This window comes from Pantherophis guttatus, chromosome 5 (genome assembly GCF_059756535.1).
Source record: "Pantherophis guttatus breed Tessera chromosome 5, ASM5975653v1, whole genome shotgun sequence".
NCBI classification, from domain to species: domain Eukaryota; kingdom Metazoa; phylum Chordata; class Lepidosauria; order Squamata; family Colubridae; genus Pantherophis; species Pantherophis guttatus.
The window spans coordinates 58515934-58535199 of record NC_142067.1 but is presented as its reverse complement, the minus strand read 5'-3'; the positions used below and the strand labels follow the sequence as shown (position 1 = coordinate 58535199).

The 19266-nt window shown below is 37.4% G+C and overlaps 1 long non-coding RNA gene across 1 annotated transcript in view; it reads right to left on the bottom strand.

Moving 5' to 3' along the window:
* Positions 1-19266, bottom strand: part of LOC148113397 (uncharacterized) — a 197296-nt gene that overhangs the window by 34055 nt on the left and 143975 nt on the right. Inside the window, exon 3 of the long non-coding RNA XR_015728216.1 lies at positions 12746-12815. This is a non-coding gene — a long non-coding RNA (uncharacterized LOC148113397). The remainder of the gene's footprint in view (positions 1-12745; positions 12816-19266) is intronic.

The window sequence follows — 19266 nt, the reverse complement described above, 5'->3', positions numbered from 1 at the left end:
CAAGCACTTATTTCAAGGTTCAAAAAAATATAAGACAGGGTCTTATTTTTGGGGAAACACGGTATATTTACAGCTCTACAGTTTTAACAATATTACTCTAAGATGTATAAAGAACATGATATTCACATTAAAAAATAGATGATTCTTTTTTAAAAAAACAAAATTTACAGCAAACCATATACAGAATGGACAATAAGGAAAGTTTCTGAAGCATAAAAACAAATTAAGCCACAAATAGCATCAGGACCACATAGATTCTTAGGTTCTTACTACAAATGCTTTGAGGATGAACTTTTACTACTGAATGTATGATGATTAGACAAAAGGCACTGATTAATTTTAATGCTGATTGAAAACCCCTTTTGGAGTTTCTGTGTAAAACAGAAAAAAAATTATGATATATGAATTTGATGCTTGGAAAAATAGATAACAGAAAAAAATGAAAGTTATATTGCAAATTTAGAATAAGAAGTCAATTTAAATTTATAATTATAACTGTTGTAAAAGACAATTATAAGTAAAAAAAATCAAAGCAAAATAAAACAAAACAAAACAGGAACAACAAAGCTTGAAAGTCAAGCTTCAGTTAGATGATTAGTTGGTATTGAGCCTTCACAAATCTGGGATAAAAAAGAACTAGAAAGTGACCTTAAGTAAGTTTTCTCCATCCTTGAAATGGTTTCAGCAGCACATGGAATATAAAGTACAAGGTTTCACAAAGTATTAGAAGGCTGTCAGGTCTGCATCCATTCAAAATTCAAGAAAGAAAAGATACTTTTACTAAGTTTGAAATGATAGCAGCGAAAGCAAGGCAAGATCTGAGTCAAAACATGCAAAAGTTTCACACTGAAAGTCATTCCAAATCTCTCAATTTGGCAGAATGGCAGTCAGCTGCTCAGTGTCCTTCTTTCCCACGCTTGAAGCATGCTGTGGACCTCAGTTTGGGCTCTGACCCGCCTTTGGCAGCTTTTGGGGAATCTTTATGAGCAGAAGGGGAAGGCTTGCCCCTTTTGTATTTGCTATGGTGCCAGTCCCTGGCTAGGTCTATCTCAACTTTATCTGCCAATACATACTAATATTGGAGATCTTGATGCAGTTGTGATAGACTTCATTGTTAAGCCCATCCTTGTAACATTTCATCAGGATTTCCTCAAGCCAAGTGGCCAGATGGCAGGCCAGCTCACAGAACTCCTGGGTGTATTCTGCCACCAATCTCCGCTCCTGAGTAATGGTCTTCAGTCGGGTCCCAACCTTGTCTTTGGCTGGGGATCCTCAAACCACCAATGAAGTGCCGCCATAAATTGGTCATAGTTCCTTAGTTGGGGGCATTGCCATTGTGAAGAGTAATCATCCACTCTGCTGGAAGCGTGGTGCTGGGAGTGTGGCCAAGGTGGGCATGGCCAGGGTGGGTGTGGCTGGGTTGTGTGGCCAGGGTGGGCATGGGTGTGACAGCACTCAGCCTCCTGCAGCACTCTGCCAGCCAAAACAGGGCATGGGAGTTAATTACAAAATGTGGGCTTTGCTTTGTGACATCCAGATCCAGCAAGCAAGGGGTGTGATCTGCACAGAAAATACACTTTTGTTTGGTTATGAAGAAATATCCCCAAAGTCAGATGTAGACTAAATGGAGACTGACTTTTAGCTACACACCTTCCCAGCAAACAGCAAATTTTGAAGCTCCAAGTAAAGAAGATTCATTTTAAGATGAGTAACCACAGTTTGCATATTGGAGATTCCTGAATGAATGCTGAGAAACTCTGTATTTTAAAGAACATTTGAGGGAGGGGTGCAGAATAGCCCTTCTCTTCCTGAGGCTGTAGAGACCCAGCACCAATCAAAACACTGTTTGTGAAGCAACTGATCAACACTGACAGGGTAAGCCACTAGTATATGAAAATAAGAGCAAACTCCACTCCCTTCTAGTACTGATGATGTTACCTAATTTGGTAATGAAATATCTGCAAGCAGGGCCGGATTTTCCTATAGGCTAACTAGGCTTCAGCCTAGGGCCTCAAGATCAAGAGGGGCCTCAAGATCAAGAGGGGCCTACATTCAAATTGTTAGCAAAATTAAAATTACACTTTCACTATAGGTGAAAGGGCCTCATAAGTGGAATAGCCTAGGGCCTCTTTTCATCTAAATCCGGCCCTGTCTGCAAGACATTCTAGCTGACCCACTACAAATAGATAAAAATGAATTAAGGAACAACATTGATGAAATATATAGGGTGCAAACGAATTACGTTAGGAGACACAGACTACCACGGGAGATACATGTAAGGTTTGCAAAAAGAGTGGTCAGGGATGAAGTTTATAGAAGAACGAGGAATGACCAATTGACCTACAAAGGAAGAGAGGTCATAACTCTCAAACAGATACCAAAGAGAATAAGAGAGAAACAAAGAGATTACCAGTTCCTTACAACACAATTAATAAAAAATAAAATAATGTTTCACTGGTTGATGCCAGAAGGATTGTTGTTAACATGGCAGGATAAGAAAATAAGGATAGACACAATGGATAAGGCTCAGGAATTTTATGCACAATATATAGAGGAAGAATCAGACAGCAGAGAAGAACTGGAAACCTGAAGTCAAGAAGAATAATAGCTAGAGGAAAAGGGACTGGAACAAGATATGAGAGAGAGAAGTGATACTGAGACCCAGGAAAGAGAAGGAATGAGAACAAGAAAGCAAAAGGAAATGAGACAAAGGAGGGAAGTAAGGGTGACAAATAAGTAGTGGAATGGAGGAAGAAGTGACATTATTTTTGGTTAACATAAACGGATTAAACTCACCGATAAAGAGAAGACAAATAATTGCTAAACTCCAAAAACAAAACACAGACATTATATATTTACAGGAGGTCCATTTGTAAAAAGAAGAAGGTAATCTTTTGGAAGCCCCTAAATTAGGTAAAATATTTTTGGCCCTAACAGAAGTAAGGAAAAGAGGAATCACAGTCTATATAAAAGATCGATTAAAACCCAAACAAATATATGCGGATAAAGAGGGAAGAACGTTATTGATTGAGGTATTAATAAAACAAAAAAGAACATTAATTGCAGTCATATATGCACCAAACACACAACAGAAAGAATATTACCGCAAATTACATAAACAAATTGTAGAATTGGAAATAGATCATGTATGCATATTAGGAGATTTCAATGTGGTGGTTGATCCCAAAAAAGACTACAAATCAGGACATAAAAAAAAAATTATGAAAGGAGAACAGTACCAAAGACGTTCTTTGAAATGACCCAAGAGTTAAATCTGAAAGATATTTGGAGGGAAATTAACCCACAAAAAAAAATCAATATCCGTATTTTTCCAACCCACATAACTCATGGTCCCAGATAGACATGGATTCTAGAAACAGGAAAAACCATAGAGGAAATACGAAAACAGGAAAACTGAATACCTGGGCAGATCATAACCCAATAATAGTCAAATGGAAGGGGGAGGAAAAAAGAAAAAAGAGATGGACCATGAATCAAAGGATAATGAAAGAAAAAAATTATGTTCAACAAATAGAAAAAGAATTAGGGTTTTTCCTACAGGAAAATTGGAATGAACAAACAACTACACAAAACCTGTGGGACACAACTAAAGCTTACATCCGGGGTCTTACAATAGCATATACTATACGAAGAAATAAAAATAAAGAAAACAATATATAGAATTGGAAGAGAAATTGGGAAAATTAGAAGATAAAATGCAGAAAGAACCCCACAACCAGGAAATTAGAAATGAAAGAGATAATCAAACATAGACTTAATCTAATTACACAAGAAGAAATAGTGCAAAAAATTAGAGCAAACAAACAAAACTACTTTGAAAATGCTAATAAACCGGGAAGAGGGTTGGCTTATAAATTAAAAAAAGAAAAAGAAAAGAAACTAATACAACAACTAGAAGATGAAAAAGGGATAGCACACCATCAGAAGGAAGAAAAGGAAAATATAGTAGTAAGATATATAGTTGGGAGAATATAGAGGAATATGACATTAAAAGATATTTACAGCAGAGAAACCTCCCAACACTACCAGAAAACATAAAAGAAACATTAGACAGAAAAATAACGATGTTAGAACTAAAAACGGCAATCCAAAAACGAAAAAGCAATAAAACACCGGGCCCAGATGGAATCCCAGTGGAATTTTACAAAGAATTACAAAGACCACTGGAGAATTTAATATTACAAACATATAACAAAGTAATAGAGCGAGCAATGATACCAAAAGTTGGGTGGAGGCACTGATAACCTTAATTCCCAAAGACAATGTGGAAAAGAAAAAAATCCAAAATTATAGGCCAATCGTTTAGCTTGGAGGCTAAAGATGCAGCATGGCCTTCTCCAATTCGAAGAGACACTTGTTCAGCAGGCTGAGGCAAAAAGGCAGTCCCAGAACCAGCGAAATCTGGGGGCTGGGCAGGGGACAGAATGTATCTGTCCTCAGTGTGAAAGGGATTGCCACTCTCGAATTGGTCTTTTTAGTCACACTAGATGCTGTTTTAGGACCTCTTTCCAGAGCACGATACCATAGTCTCTTGAGACTGAAGGATGCCAATGAAATAGCTGTATCTCTAACTATGGTAGCACAGATAGAGCAAAATAATAGTCAAATCATTTTTTAAATGAATTTAAGGATTTTGAATCACAATAGTATAAATTATACTATAAACTATCAAAGTTAGGATATAGCAGTATATTGCAGCATCAGCAATCTGCATGCCATAAGAGCAGTCCAGAAAACTATCTAACAGAAACTAAAGCTAATTGATTTTGCCAACTCTGCGGAGAAAATTGGATAATACTGGTGCCAATGGGAATTTTCCTTCAAATAGCAACAGTAACTTCAGAGAAACATCTCTCTCTGCTTTCCATCACTCATCTCAAAATGTTAGCACAGAGGTATTTGATACTTTTCCCAAGTGGCATATTTGAAGTATTTAATTTTTTGAGTTTTTTAAGTGGAAATAAAAGACAAGGAAGAGGAAATAAAAAAATAATGTAATGAAATGTAGCAAAGTACTTATTCCTAAAACTATCTCCTAGTGATAGGAGACTGGAGACCAAGTTCTCTTACGCCAGGTTTGGAGTTGTTAATCTGCACTACTTAAGAAATTCTTGAATGGATTTCAGGGGGTCTGTGAATTTGGATGGGGGAAAAACCAAAACGTTATTTTCACCATTCTCTAACTGAAATTTAACCTGTTGTTGATTTAATGGAATAATGAAAGACATATATTGCTACATTATATACGGTATTTGTTACTTTTTAGTGTTTTGATAATTGTATTGAACATAATTGCTTTCCTTTGTAATACAATCTATATTTATGTATTTTATTTTATGCATTTACGTAACTTTTTTATGGTCCACAGGTTTCATCAGACTCTCAAACAGGGGCATGGCACAATAAGGTCAAGAATACCCTGCTTTAAGTAACTTTATATTTTCTGTGGCTATTATATACTGTTTTATATGCATTAAGGGAGATGTCTTCCAAAAATCTAGGTGATATAAGGATTAGGAACTAATCTAGCACTGTAATTAGTTCCTTAAAAAATCAGTGCATATAAAAAGACCATTACCTAACTTCCACATGGATTTAATACAGTGAAGCTCAATTCTGAGTAAACAGAATTGAGAAATAAACAGAAACAACATATAACACTGGAAATCTAAACCCTGGGCATCTTTATCTAGCAGTAATTTTTACTAAACCTTGTGGATTTTAAGGGAAGACCATGGCACACCTTTGAGTTTTGAGTTCTCATATGCTATGTCAAAGAGATGCAAATGGCTTGCATTTTGTTATTTTGCATGCTGTTTATTTAGAAACGAACATATATGCTTCTATTTCTGATAGTGGAAACAAATACTGTACTTGAAAGCAAACTTTTTATAGGCTGATTTTTTTTCCAATTAATGAGAGCTGGTTACCTTTTACAAAATAATCTAGCAAGGTAAAACATCTTCCACTGGAAAACAAACTGTAAAATTTTAGGAAACTCAAATAGAACAACACTCTAGGCATAAGTGTTGCATCTTCCAGGGAGCATCTACATTTTAATGCTTTAAAACAATTAGCATGGCTGAAAAAATTGTCCCATACATTTAAAAAAGAAAACTAGAGGCAAAATGAGACATCCAGACTTACTCTTGGAATTTGGAAAAGCAGATGTCCAGCACTCTGTTGAGCTTTGGTGAAATGTGATTAGACCCCCCACCCCCAAAAAAATCAGTGCATTAAAAAAAGAGTATTATCTGTGAAATCCTTATATAAAATACTATTTTAGAATCAAGATTTGTTGACTGCTGCCAGGAATCTCTGTTTCACAAGCCTCTCTTCCCCTTCCACACCCAATATGAGCTCTCTGGAATGCAGGGAGGGGATAAAGTCCTCCAGTGACTCATTAGAGGCTGCCATGCAATTATTAGCAATTAAAACAAACCCTGTACTGTTGCTTATATCCCTTTGCATGCTGGCTTATATGAAGTAGATCCTTGAAGCAAGATTAACATAAATTTCCAAAGCGTCATTGTAATCAGATTAAACAAAACAAAGCAATATAATCCTGATGATGGAAAGCAACCTATCTTGAAGGAACACATCTAAATCTGAGATATTAGTAAAAGTATTATGTTTGTAAAATGAATGGAATTTCAAAAATTGTTGGAAAGACAGGCAATTAAATGCAGGACTGTCTGATTCCAACATTAGGAAGTTCTGCCATCCTAAAATGTTCATTTTCCACCCAACATTAATGATAGGTAAGGAAAATACAAATGAACAGCTAGTTACATGTTAGGACTAGTAACAGGAGTGTTTCTAAACTGCTTTTGCTGCCAACAGCAAACTCTTGGTTCACTTTTTAAATTATTCAGCTTAATATCAGCTTTCCAGCTCAAAAGCTGAGTTGTACAGTGAAAGCAATCAAGTGATAAATAAATAAATAAGACTTTATTTATGAAGCTGATTTGCTTTGAATCACACAATTACTCCATTTAGGTTAATACTGCCTAAAAGATTCTAAGCAACACTTTTGGAGATCTATTTGGAAATTATGGGAATTCAATTTGTGACTTCTTGCAGAATACAGGTAGTCCTTAACTTAACTTACAAAGTTCATTTAGTGACTGTTCAAAGTTACAGCGGCACTAAAAAAAGTGATTTATGACCATTTTTCACACTTATAAGCCTTGCAGCATTCCCATAGTCATGTGATCAAAATTCAGATGCTTGGCATCTGACTCATATTTATGATGGTTGCAGTGTCCTGAGGTCATGTGATCATCTTTTGTGACCTTCTTATAAGCAAAGTCAATGGGGAAGCCAGATTTACTTTACAACCATGTTATTAACTTAACTGAGTGATTCACTTGTGGCAAGAAAGGTCATAAAATGTGGCAAAACTCACTTAACAAATATCTTGTTTAGCAGCATAAATTTTTGGGCTCAATTGTGGTCGTAAATTGAGGATTGCCAAACTCAACATCCAAACTATGTCCCCTCCATCACTCAAATCAGGTTTCTACATGATGCCTGAAGGCGAGGACTGCCTGTTTAATTTAATATTTTTTAACTGTGAAAACATACCTGATTCCTTAGCAAACACCCCCCCCCATTTTCCTATCTGAGTTATTTTGCAGGGATTGCATGCACCTACAGTATTTAGATCTTGAAGTGATAAAGCCTGTGGATTTCATGGATAGAATAAACTGATCATGAGCTTCCAGATGCAATATAGCATGTGTGTTTCAAAATAGTATCCAGTTTATAGGAAAGTCCAGTTTGGCTCCCATGTTCACCTGAAGACAAATTATTCAGAAATTCAAATCAATAATTTGATATCAAATAATCTTGACTATATCTATTATCTATCTATCTATCTATCTGTCTGTCTATCTATCTATCTATCTATCTATCTATCTATCTATCTATCTATCTATCTATCTATTCAGTGCAATCACTAAATGAACTGTTGTAAATTAAGGATTACCTGTATATAGTCAAAATTATTTGATATCAAATTACATGGCAATAAGTGATACTGGATTTCATAAGCTAAACAAACATGCATAGGATTTACCTAGCCCTATATTTGAAAAAGGCACCTAGCTCTTCCTCTTTTTTTTCTTTTTAATTAAAGCACAGAGACAATTAGAGAGTCCTATAAATAATCTGGCCCTGTGGCTTGTAAGGATTAATAGGTGATAATCAGCATCCATAAGACTCCATGAACAAGTACAGCCCATGGAGTAGTGCTGTTTCAGGAGTGTATCATAGTGTGCTCAGAATTGCCTATGCAGCTACATCTGGACCAACTGAAGATTCGGGATAGTTTTAAATGTCAACATTATTACAGTTCATTGCAGTAAATAGTCAGGAGGTTATAAGACATGAGCAACTGTGAGTGCGTCCTGTTGATCCACAAATGGATGCCATTGGTGCACAAGTTGGATTTGTGCACAAACTCTTTTCCAGCAGAAGCTGTGAGCCCAAAGTTATCTCCAAATAGAGTGCTATTTTGGTCCAGGGAAGTCCATTCATCCAGAATGAAGGATGGAAAATTCCAAGAAGCAGGGGACCACCAAATTCCAAACCATTCAATCTTGCTTGTGTTAAACCATAGCCTGTTCTTTCCCACACAGATATTGAGAAATAACTTTAATAACATAATTTGTTTGGCCCCGGTTGACATGTATAGCTGGATAACATTAGCATACTAATATCACCTATATCCTGCCACTGCTAACAATCAATGCCATCCCCTCATCATTTTATACAGAAGCTGAATAGGAGTTAGAAGAAGATAGACCTGAAAGCGGGTTTTATCTTACCACCATAAACAACAACTGGAATTTGTCCAGAAGGAAAAAGAACTACTGCAACATTGTGCTTTCCACATCTAACCCCTGAAACCAGGCCAGAAAGATACTGTGGTTGATGACATTAAAAATTGCTGGGAGATCAAGGAGGGCTAACATGGGTATACCACCCACATCCAAATCCCACCAAAGATCAGATACAAGTATGATCAATGCCATCTTAGTATTGCCTCTCAATTTAAAACCCAAATGAAAAGGATCCAAATGAACCATTTCCTCCAAGATTCTCTGCAGTTGCAACCTGACTACATTCTCAACAATATCCCCTAAAAAGACAAGAGATGGATGAGTGAGTAAGACCCAGTGAAACCATTCATTCTCTCAAGAATGCATTCATACATTCTCTCTCAGGAAGTCTTCACCAATCAGGAGGGAAGACTCTGTCTACTGCCTCAGGAGCAACAGGCTTCAACTCTTCCCAGATAATCATGCTAAATTGTACTTCACTCAACTCCTCAGGACATATGTAGAATCAGATTCAGTGTAAGGTCCTGCCTCATCAGTCTTCTCAAGAAAGCAGAACTCTTGAAACAAAAGCCATTTCAAAAGGAAACTTTTATTGAAAGATTGTGATAGCAAGAGATATAGGCAGAAACCAGTGGTGGGTTCCTCCCGGTTCCGCCCGGTTCCACCGAGCCGGTAGCGGTGACGATATGATGTCACTGAACAAGTTCTCTTTGTTCAGGAGCTGGGTCCTCCCGCCCCCTCCCCGCATTATTCTTACCCAATCTATTCGCTGCCTCCCAAGTCCCAGCTGATCGGCTAGAAGGAAAAAAAATGTTTAAACTCTTGCTGCGGGGCTTCAAAGGGCCGCCCTACAGCTGATCAGTGTTAAAAGGCAGTGTGGTGGTAGACCAGAGTGCTCAAAAAGCAAATGGGTAGACCGGTGCCTCCAAAAACAAAAGCAAATGAGTAGACCGGTGCCTCCAAGAACAAATGGGTAGACCGGTACAGCTCTGCAAGCAGTTAAAAGCCTGGTAGACCAGTACCTCTGCTAAATCCTAAAGAATTATGACCATCAAGCCACACCCACAAAATAAGCCATGCCCACAGAACCAGTAGTAAAAAATTTTAGAACCCACCCTTGGCAGAAACTAAGTTTTCCCATTTAAAACATTAGATTAAACTTTTGCAGACAGAGCTCCTCCCAAAGTCCAATACATCATCCAGCCAATTCTGAGGTGTGAAGATGTTATGGGACACTCAGGCTGAGAAGCTGATAAACACTGGTCTCCAAGGCAATGCTGCTGCTCTTCTCTGGAGACAAGATAAGGCAGCTGGCTCGAGGCACATTCCTTTCGCCCCTCCCAAGGTCCTGAATGTTACAGCAAGGCAAAGCAAGAAATAGAAACAGAAACCCCATACAGAGATCCTCCCAAGCCTCCCCGCTCCCAACAGAATGACCCCAGCCTTATAGGAATCTATGGGACCTGACACTCAGAGTAGATTCAAACATTTATTTATTATATTTCTATACCGCCTTTCTCCCATAGGACTCAAGGCGGTGTACAGTCAAGAAAAATACAGACACACAAACATCATAAAATTGCTAATTAAAATTATTACTTAGTTTGATCAATTAAATAAAACCCAGAATTAGATAACATTAAAAAAAAAATCATTCACATGTTCATATGTTTAGCCCCGCCTGTTGAAACATCAGGGTCTTGAGGGCACAGCGGAAAGCACAGAGATCAGGGATATTCCGTATCTAACAGATGCTTATAATTATTTTCACAGTAGTTCTTTAGATGTCCCTTCAGGTCATTCTTTCCCAGTGTCACCTTAAACTGATAAATGGATATTTAAAATTCCATTGGATTTAAACAGGAAAGCAGTTTCCAATTGAGTGTTAAAAATAAAACTTCCTAACAATAAGAACAGTGGAGAGTGTTTCAATCATTCATAAAAGTACTGGGCTCTTTTTCACTGAATGCATCCAAGTGGATGGTAGCCAGCCAGTATTCAGAGATGGCTCTTTCCAATCCCATGACTCTATCACAAAGGTTTTCTGGCTTAATCTGTGAGTAATTGTTAACTCAGTACCATTAATTTACTAAACGCAAACAGTGATTTACTATCTTCCTTAATACAAATGAATCACAGGAATAAGGTGGGGTCGATGATATTTTCCAAGAATACTATGACAGGAACCTAAATAAGTACAAAAATGAAAACAAATCCATATACTGTATTTTTCAGTGTATAAAACGTACTCCCCCCCCCCAAAAAATGTGGGTGGAAATGTTTGTGCATCTTATACAGTAGAACCTCTGGTTATGAACACTTCTGACCATGACCAAATCGGGTTCTGACCAAAAAATTCACAATTTTTTTTGCAGCCAATTTCCCCTTCCATGCCATTTTTTTGTAAGCACCAAATTTCCAAAATTAGGTTCAGGTCATGACCAAATCCATTTGCGACCAATGTTATGGAACGAATTATGGTCGTGACCAGAAGTTCTACTGTACAGTGAATGTTGCTGAAGCCCCACCCACCCACCCTACCCTTCTGCTTCCCAGCAACTTGCCTCCTTGCAGCAAACACCAAACAGCCTGGTCAGCTTCAGCACAGCCTGAGTTAGCACAAGCAGCTGATTGGCAGTTGGATCTGCCTCCCAGAATACCTCCTATCAGCTGTTCCAGGCTGCGGGGACCGTCACTGCCCATTGCTGCTGTCGCCGCCCAATTTGATTCAAATTTTGTCATCTTTGAATCTCCATGGTATGTCCTTAATTCAGTCAGCTGCTCGTGCTAAATCAGGCTGTGCTGAAGCTGACTAGGCTGTTTGCTGCAAGGAGGCAAATTGCTGGGAGGCAGAGGCAGATTTTTTTTCTTGTTTTCCTCCCCAAAAGCTAGGTGTATCTTATAGTCCAGAGCATCTTAGAGTCCAAAAAATACAGTATTTATTTTTGTTATGTTCTTATACAGCAGGGGTGTCAAACCCTGCTCGATTTCACTGAGGGCCGCATCAGGGTTGTGTTTGACCTTGGGGGGCTGGGGTGGGCATGGCCAGGGTGGGTGGGGCCAGATCGACATCACTCATGTCGGGGGCGCCTGTGGCGGCCCGAGTGCTCTGCCAGTGAAAATTGGCTCCCGAGCTCCATTTTCGGCTGTAATGGCTTCTTGCAACCCACTTCCAGCCAAAACGGAGCTTGGGAGGGCCACCTGTGGCCCTCCCAAGCTCTGTTTTAGGCTGTGACGGTTTCCTGCAACCCTCTGCCAGTAAAAATGGAGCTTGGGAGGGCACCACAGGCCGGTCTTTCACTGTTTCCAGGGCAACCCCACAGGTAAGCTCTAAGCACCCCGCAGGCCAGATCTGACCCATGGGCCTTGAGTATGACACCCCTGTTATACAGGGTTTGCTCCACACTCTTTCACATGAATGGATTCTAAAAATCCTAAATTCATTCTCTTTTCTACATTATTGAAATATATTATGGTTTAAGTAGGCAGTGCCTTATAGAATTTTTATAAACATTTTGGAGGAAAGGTTGTTAAAAGTTTAGATCATCTGGATCTTACGTGTTATTTCATATGAAATTCATGAAGTGAAAGTTAAAATTCTTGGAAAATAATGCACAAAATGGTTCTTCTCACATTGATCCTGTGAAGAATTGATACTGCTCACACATTTAGATTATAATCCTGCACACTGAACTAAAAGAACATGTCTTATATAGTGGTCAAAGAACTGGACTAGAATGAAGCAATTCAAAGACAAGACTTGACTCAGCTATAAATCAAAACAACAACTTCTACCTAACACAGTACATGTGTATAAATATGCATACAACTGAATTTGCTGTGGATTAAGGTCTAGGACAACTCTACAATTTATTCACCTGAGTTTGGAGTAGCATCGTGCAATCCTCTTTTCAGACCTATTTAGCTTCGTGAAAACTCCAGAGGAGCCTATGGAAATGATCAAAAATATTTTCAGAGATGGAGTCACAATAAATTGAAGGTTTTTAAAAGTTCAGATTTACTCACCATGATTTTTTTTCTCCTGTTCTCTTTTCATACAAATATCAGAGCCTCAAGAGGGCAATATTAGACCAAATAACCTGCAAGCTTATACCAGAAAATTCAGATGAGATCAGAACATTTAATGTTGCTTTGTAGCTACTTTTCAAGAATAATAAATATTTTTGAAGTTTTTCCTCTGTGTATATTAAAATTGTGCAAGTAAACTCTATGCAGGTTTTTCCTCTATGTATATTAAAATTATGCAATTTTGTTTTTTGGAAATTTCTTTTACTTTTTTCTGTCACAATAGTAGATATTCTGTTGGAAGGGCAGATAAAGAGGGCAAAGGAAAGGATTTTTTAATTGGCAAAATACAGTGGCTGTTGACATGGAGCAAAACAGCCAGAGTGAGTATACTCTATTGAGGACAATCACCTTGGCTGTTCTGCTCCAAAGTGCATGTCAACAGCTCCTTTCCTTGAAGATCCCTTTCTCCTTTTCTTTTGCATACCCTTTCCTCTGCCCTCTTCCTCTGCCCTTCCAACCTCAATAGAGAAGAATACAATGCCAGAAGCTGAAATTTTAGCTATATGGTGAACATCAAGTTGTCTTAAAATTACAACATATTAAATCCACAGTATGGCTGTTTTCCCCGTTTTTTTTCCTCTATGGAAAAAATGCAGCTACAAAATGCAATTTAACAGATTAGTAACTATGTACAAAATGATACAAAATGTTATTTTGACAACTTATTCCAATATTTCTCCCAATTGATTAATAGAAACACATTTAGACTGGCAAGGAAAATTGCAATGTAACTGCCTGAATATAACCCATTACAATGTGTGTTTATAACCTCATACATAAGAAAAACTGTATCAGTCAATGCAATTTCTTTGATAAAAATTCATTTCACTGTTCTGTATGGATCTTATGAATTTCCACAGCTTAGCAGGTATTTGTCTCCCTGATGGCTGATTAAATCTTTTGAACAACTTGAGCAGACCACTATACCAGAACTATAGTGCCATAATAGTTGTACAACACAATGGCATCCACCAGTCCCAAAATGTAGTTCATATCCTGATTTGCCAATACAGTTTAATTTGACCTCTTTCTTCATCTGCTACAAAGAATTGGATCATGAATGAAACTTCAAAGTAGATCCAGATTTTGATTCACTTTGATTAGAAAGCCACTGTATTCTGCCAATGTGGCATTAAAAAAAATCTGTTTTAGAATAATGTAACATAATCTCTGTTTACACTTGTATTTCCTGAACATTATGATATAATAAAATACAACCATAGCTCTTTCTTTAATTTTTAAGTTATAGCATGAATACAAAAGCAGTTGTATATGTTCATTGCACCTCAGTTTTCAATTCCCCTAATGCTACTCCAGTCATGTACATGACTCACTCAGGAACTTACATTGCCCATTGTTTATTCATTTATGATGCTGGCCCACCCTAGCAAAGAGCCTAGTGTTATTACTTCAGTTTGTGATGGAGCATGAGCTCTTTGCTTCTAGTGGATCTGGAAGGAAATTGGGTGAATCCCCTGAATGCTGTAGGCTTGAGTCATTGAGGGAGGAGCATTCTTCAATAACTCAACACAGCTGGGTGCAGGTACTTATATGAAGGAAAACTGATTTAATTGAATCATAATACAGTCTTCTGGCTTCAGTCAGATTGACTTGGTTAAGTCTCCTATTTAAAAAATGTCATTAGCTCAGTTTTCCTGGAGAGATAGATATGGAGAAAAGAATGAGCCAGAGAAAGGAGCAGCCATGCATATATTTGTAGGAGAGAGTGAGAAGATATGACTACAGACTGTCCCCTATGGCTAAGGTCTTGTTTGCAGTGAAATGTTTGCCCTTTATTATTTATTTTTGCCGTTTGGGAAGATTTTTAACATATACTATTAATATTGATAGCCATGGGGCTGGTTAATGCCTTTTTAATTCTGAATTTTAAGTATTTTATTCTTGTTAACTGTTTTTATTATAATATTTATATATAGTTTTTATGTTTTTATGAGTATTTATACGTTGCCCAGAGTTGCTCTATGAGGGAGATGCTAAAGGTTAAGGAGTCCCTGTAGAGTTTACTCTGCTAATCGCGGCCAACTCTAGGGGGCGGTGCTCATCTCCATTTCAAAGGCCATTCAGCCAGTTGTCCAAACACATTTCTGTGGTCAGGTGGCCAGCATTTGGTCACAGAGAGGTGTTATCTTCCCACCAAAGTGGTACCTATTTATCTACTTACTTTTGCATGCTTTTGAACTGCTAGGTTGGCAGGAGCTCACCCTATCGCTGGACCTTGGGTCTCAAACTTGGACTGCTCGCTTTCCAGCCGACAAGCCCAATGTCTTAACTGCTGAGCCACTGCACCACACATGAGGGAGATGGGCAGTTTCTAAATATGATAAGTAATAGCATTCTTCAGATTTTCAGCCCTTTTAGATCTTCAGATTTTAATTAAGTTAGTAGGGAGTAGGGAGATCTTGAATTAAGTGCACCCATAGATGCAAAGGACTAAGATATGCTTTATCTCATTTCACTAACAGCCTGTTTTGAAGAAATTAAATCATGGTGAACTCTGAATTGATTTTAGAAGTACAACCATATTCATTCTAACAGGTATTACACTCACTAATTTAAACGCAACAGAAGTGGGATTTAACATTACTACAGGGAACAATGTGTAACTTTAGCCTGATTACTGTTTCTCACTTACAAAGCAACCTTGGGAGAGAAAATTTGCAAAAAAAGGTGGAAAGGATCTTAAGCTTTTCTCTTTCTTTTCTACCCCCCCCCCCTCACCCCCCACTATGAAAGGAATTCTTTCTGCAATTCCTACAAACATGTTCATCTTGAAAACCTGGGTCTGGAATACTGCTAGGTAAAGGCAGCATAGTAGTTTGGCATGAAAATGGGCTGAGGGGAATTGGCTCAAGCTAGCATACATTGATCAGAAAAGAACTCTTAGTCACAGTAGATAGTTCACTGAGAAAAAATCAGTGTGATGCTGTAACAATTGCAGATTTTATGTTAGGAACTATTGAGAAAGGAATTAAAAGTGGAATTTTCACCATTTGCATTTATGCAATTCTATAATGCAATCAGTGTTAGATTAACATCTATAGTACTAGTTGTTACACTTCTAAAAGCATACGGTATAATGACATTAAAGGTGCAAAAACAAAAAAGAAAACTCTGTGAATGGAACAATCTTCTTTTTATAGAAAGGAACAGTTAAGCATAGGGGGAAAAACAAATATAAGAAGAAACATTAAGGTGAATAGATTTTGACATAAAATAGAGAAAGTACTCCAGAATGTTTCAGAACAGCAAGCCTAGGAAGATCAATGGGAGACACCTGTGGCTGGGAAGCTGTCTGGATGTTGCTTGCTTAAAATAATGCTAGATTATGGTTGGTCACAAAGTCATCCAGATGTTTAGACTGGATCTGGCATTTTTATCCACCTATTGAGGCCTTCCCAAGGATCTGGGATAAGCAGATGTTGTTTGATGCTGTTAAAAGTATTGTCAAAGGATGGAAGCTATTCCAAGTAAAGCTACTTTTTGCAATTGAGTGAGGGTGATTTTGTCAATGCCAATGGTGTTGCCAGTTGTATTCCAGATGTTTTGGGATTGCATTCAAGGTGCCTATTGGTACTATGTTTGCTTTCCTATGCTACTGTTGCTCTACTTCTGTTTGCAGGTTTTTGCATTTTGTGATTTTTTTCCAGTTCTTTCTCTGTAACTGGATTATTATTATCATTATACTTTTAGTCTGATTCAAAAGAGGTTGTATTTTTCTTTTTTATAAATTTACCAAAATAGCAGCAAAAATATGTAAATTTCTTCTTTAATTTATCTGAGAAGACAATAACAAAAGATATAGAAAACTTTAAAAATTGCCTTGTGAAATAGCTGCATTAACAACTTGAAATAAACTGAAAATTTGTTCAGGGAGAAGAGAACTATTCTCACATTTAAATTATTTTAATTTTTTTAATAGCTTGCTAAAATGTGGAGAAGACATTCAAATGAAATCATTTTCACAGTTTCCATTTTGAGGGGGAAGTTGTGATATATTAGTTTAGCACGGATTATAAGGCATAGGCACATTTACTTTCAGATCACGAGAAAATAGGCCTCTTTAGAAATTTGCACAAAAATGATTGATTGATCCATCAGAACAAGGTAGAATAAAGCTCATACAGTTGTACTGGTGGTTATGATTGCTCCAAATTATATAGATTGTTAATTGATTTGGGGCATTTATGCTCTACATCAGGGATGTCAAACTCGTGGCACACGGGCAGGATGCATCGCATGCTGGCCATATCCACACCCATTTTAGCGAAGGGAAAAAGTAGTGATATGTCAAGTGACAACAACATGACGATGCGAGTTTGACACCCCTGCTCTATATTGACACAGTCAATGAAACATTTTCTCAAAAGCTGTGTTTTGAAAGATGTCAATGTATCCTGCTACGTAGGTAGATTAAAAAACTTGAGAAATATATGTTTAAAAGGTTAAGATCTTTATTTAATAAATGTTAATATACTTGTTTTTGCTACTATAATTGCTACTATTGCAGTTTGACAACAGAAGTATGCAAAGGAGAATAATTCTTAATTTCAATTATGTCACTTTTTCATTCTCTTTGTTTCCCACCAAGATCAGGTTCTGTTTGGAAACAATGCCCAAACTTGCTGTTAGAACTAAGGACAATTGTCAGATCATCCTAAATAGCCCTTCTGAGCATAAGGATTATATTAACTTCATTAATGAGGGAAATCTTTCATCATGTATGGTTCTTACATAAATAAAAGAAGGAAGCTGTGCAAAACAGTCTTCAAAAGAATTCATATGCAAAAGCATTTTTAAATATACAGGTTTAACTAGTACATAGGTTGCAACATGTGTTTCTGTGAGAAAAATGTTGGCATAGGTGTGAGTTAGAACATTTGATGGCATTCTATTAATAGTCTGAAAAAGCACAGCTAAAATGTATTTTTGTAGTTTGTAAAAGCAAAGCAATTTAAATTGTATTTTATGCTGCAATCATATTTGGAAAAATGATTGGTAACATTTATGAGTCTTTTAAAGCAAGCAGGCATCATAATTAGGGCTACCAAATCTGAGCTGCAAAGATATTGGTGATATCCAATTGGAAGATCTTAATTATTTGCTCCCATTCATTGGTTGTTGGCACTTTTGCAGCAAAAATTTGGTCATGTGAGTGATAAACCAGTAATCTATTCCTGTGCATTTCTTATTTCAGAAACTGGCACAATGTTTCAGTGGCAATGGGACTTCAGGTAAAGACATGAAAAAAGGAGTGGGGATGACATTATGGCTGAGATTGCTGATCAGAGGACAGACCCTGGCAAGCAAAATCTCTCCAGAAAAATATATATATTGCAATCAACTGGTGAGTAGTATGGCTGGAAATCAAAGGATTCAATCTAACTCACAACTATAATGTGGCCTATGTGGACATAAACCTTGGCCAAGCCTCATTTCTTAGTCAATTTTCGTATTACTTTTTTCTGCTTTTTAAATATTAAAAATCCTCAGAATAGCAAGGTTGTTAGCATTCATTGAAATAATTTCCTTCAATCCTTAACAAATGAAATTTTAAATGTAAATTTAAGGACTTAGCAAGTTTTAAGGATAAATGGCAAAAATGTTATTTTTGGAAAGTTATAAATGGGCTAATATCTAGACTGACATTAGTTACCCATCTGTCAGAGCCTTAGCAAGATTTGGCATCAACAGGAAACTAGGTTCATAATAAATAGCATTTATATTCATGTTCGCGTTTTGTGCAATTAACTAGTATTTACATATTGTTTAAAAATAATTTGCTTTCTTTTATCAGAAACATACTTCTGATCCATCTAGATTCTGAAGATCAACCATGAGTTTTATTATATCCATCTAAAGCAGGGGTGTCAAACTCGATTTCACTGAGGGCCGCATCAGGGCTGTGCTTGACCTTGGGGGGCTGGGGTGGGTGTGGCCAGCTCAATATCATTCATGTCAAGGGTACCTGTGGTGTCCAAGTGCTAAGGCAAGACTTCCTTCAGACCCTCCCTCTCATTATAATCTACCTTCCTTCCTTCCTTCCTTCCTTCCTTCCTTCCTTCCTTCCTTCCTTCCTTCCTTCCTTCCTTCCTTCTTTCCTTTTCTTCTTTTTCCTTCCTTCTTCAATCTCCTTTCTTCTTCCTTTCCCTCTTTCCTTATTTTTCCTTCCTTGCTCTCTTCCCATCTTCCCTTCTTTTTCTTTGTCTTTCCACTTTCCCTTTCTCCTTTCCTTTCCTGTCCCTTCTTGGATGCTCAAATGAAAAAGGGGAAACATTTCTCCTTTTGTTTT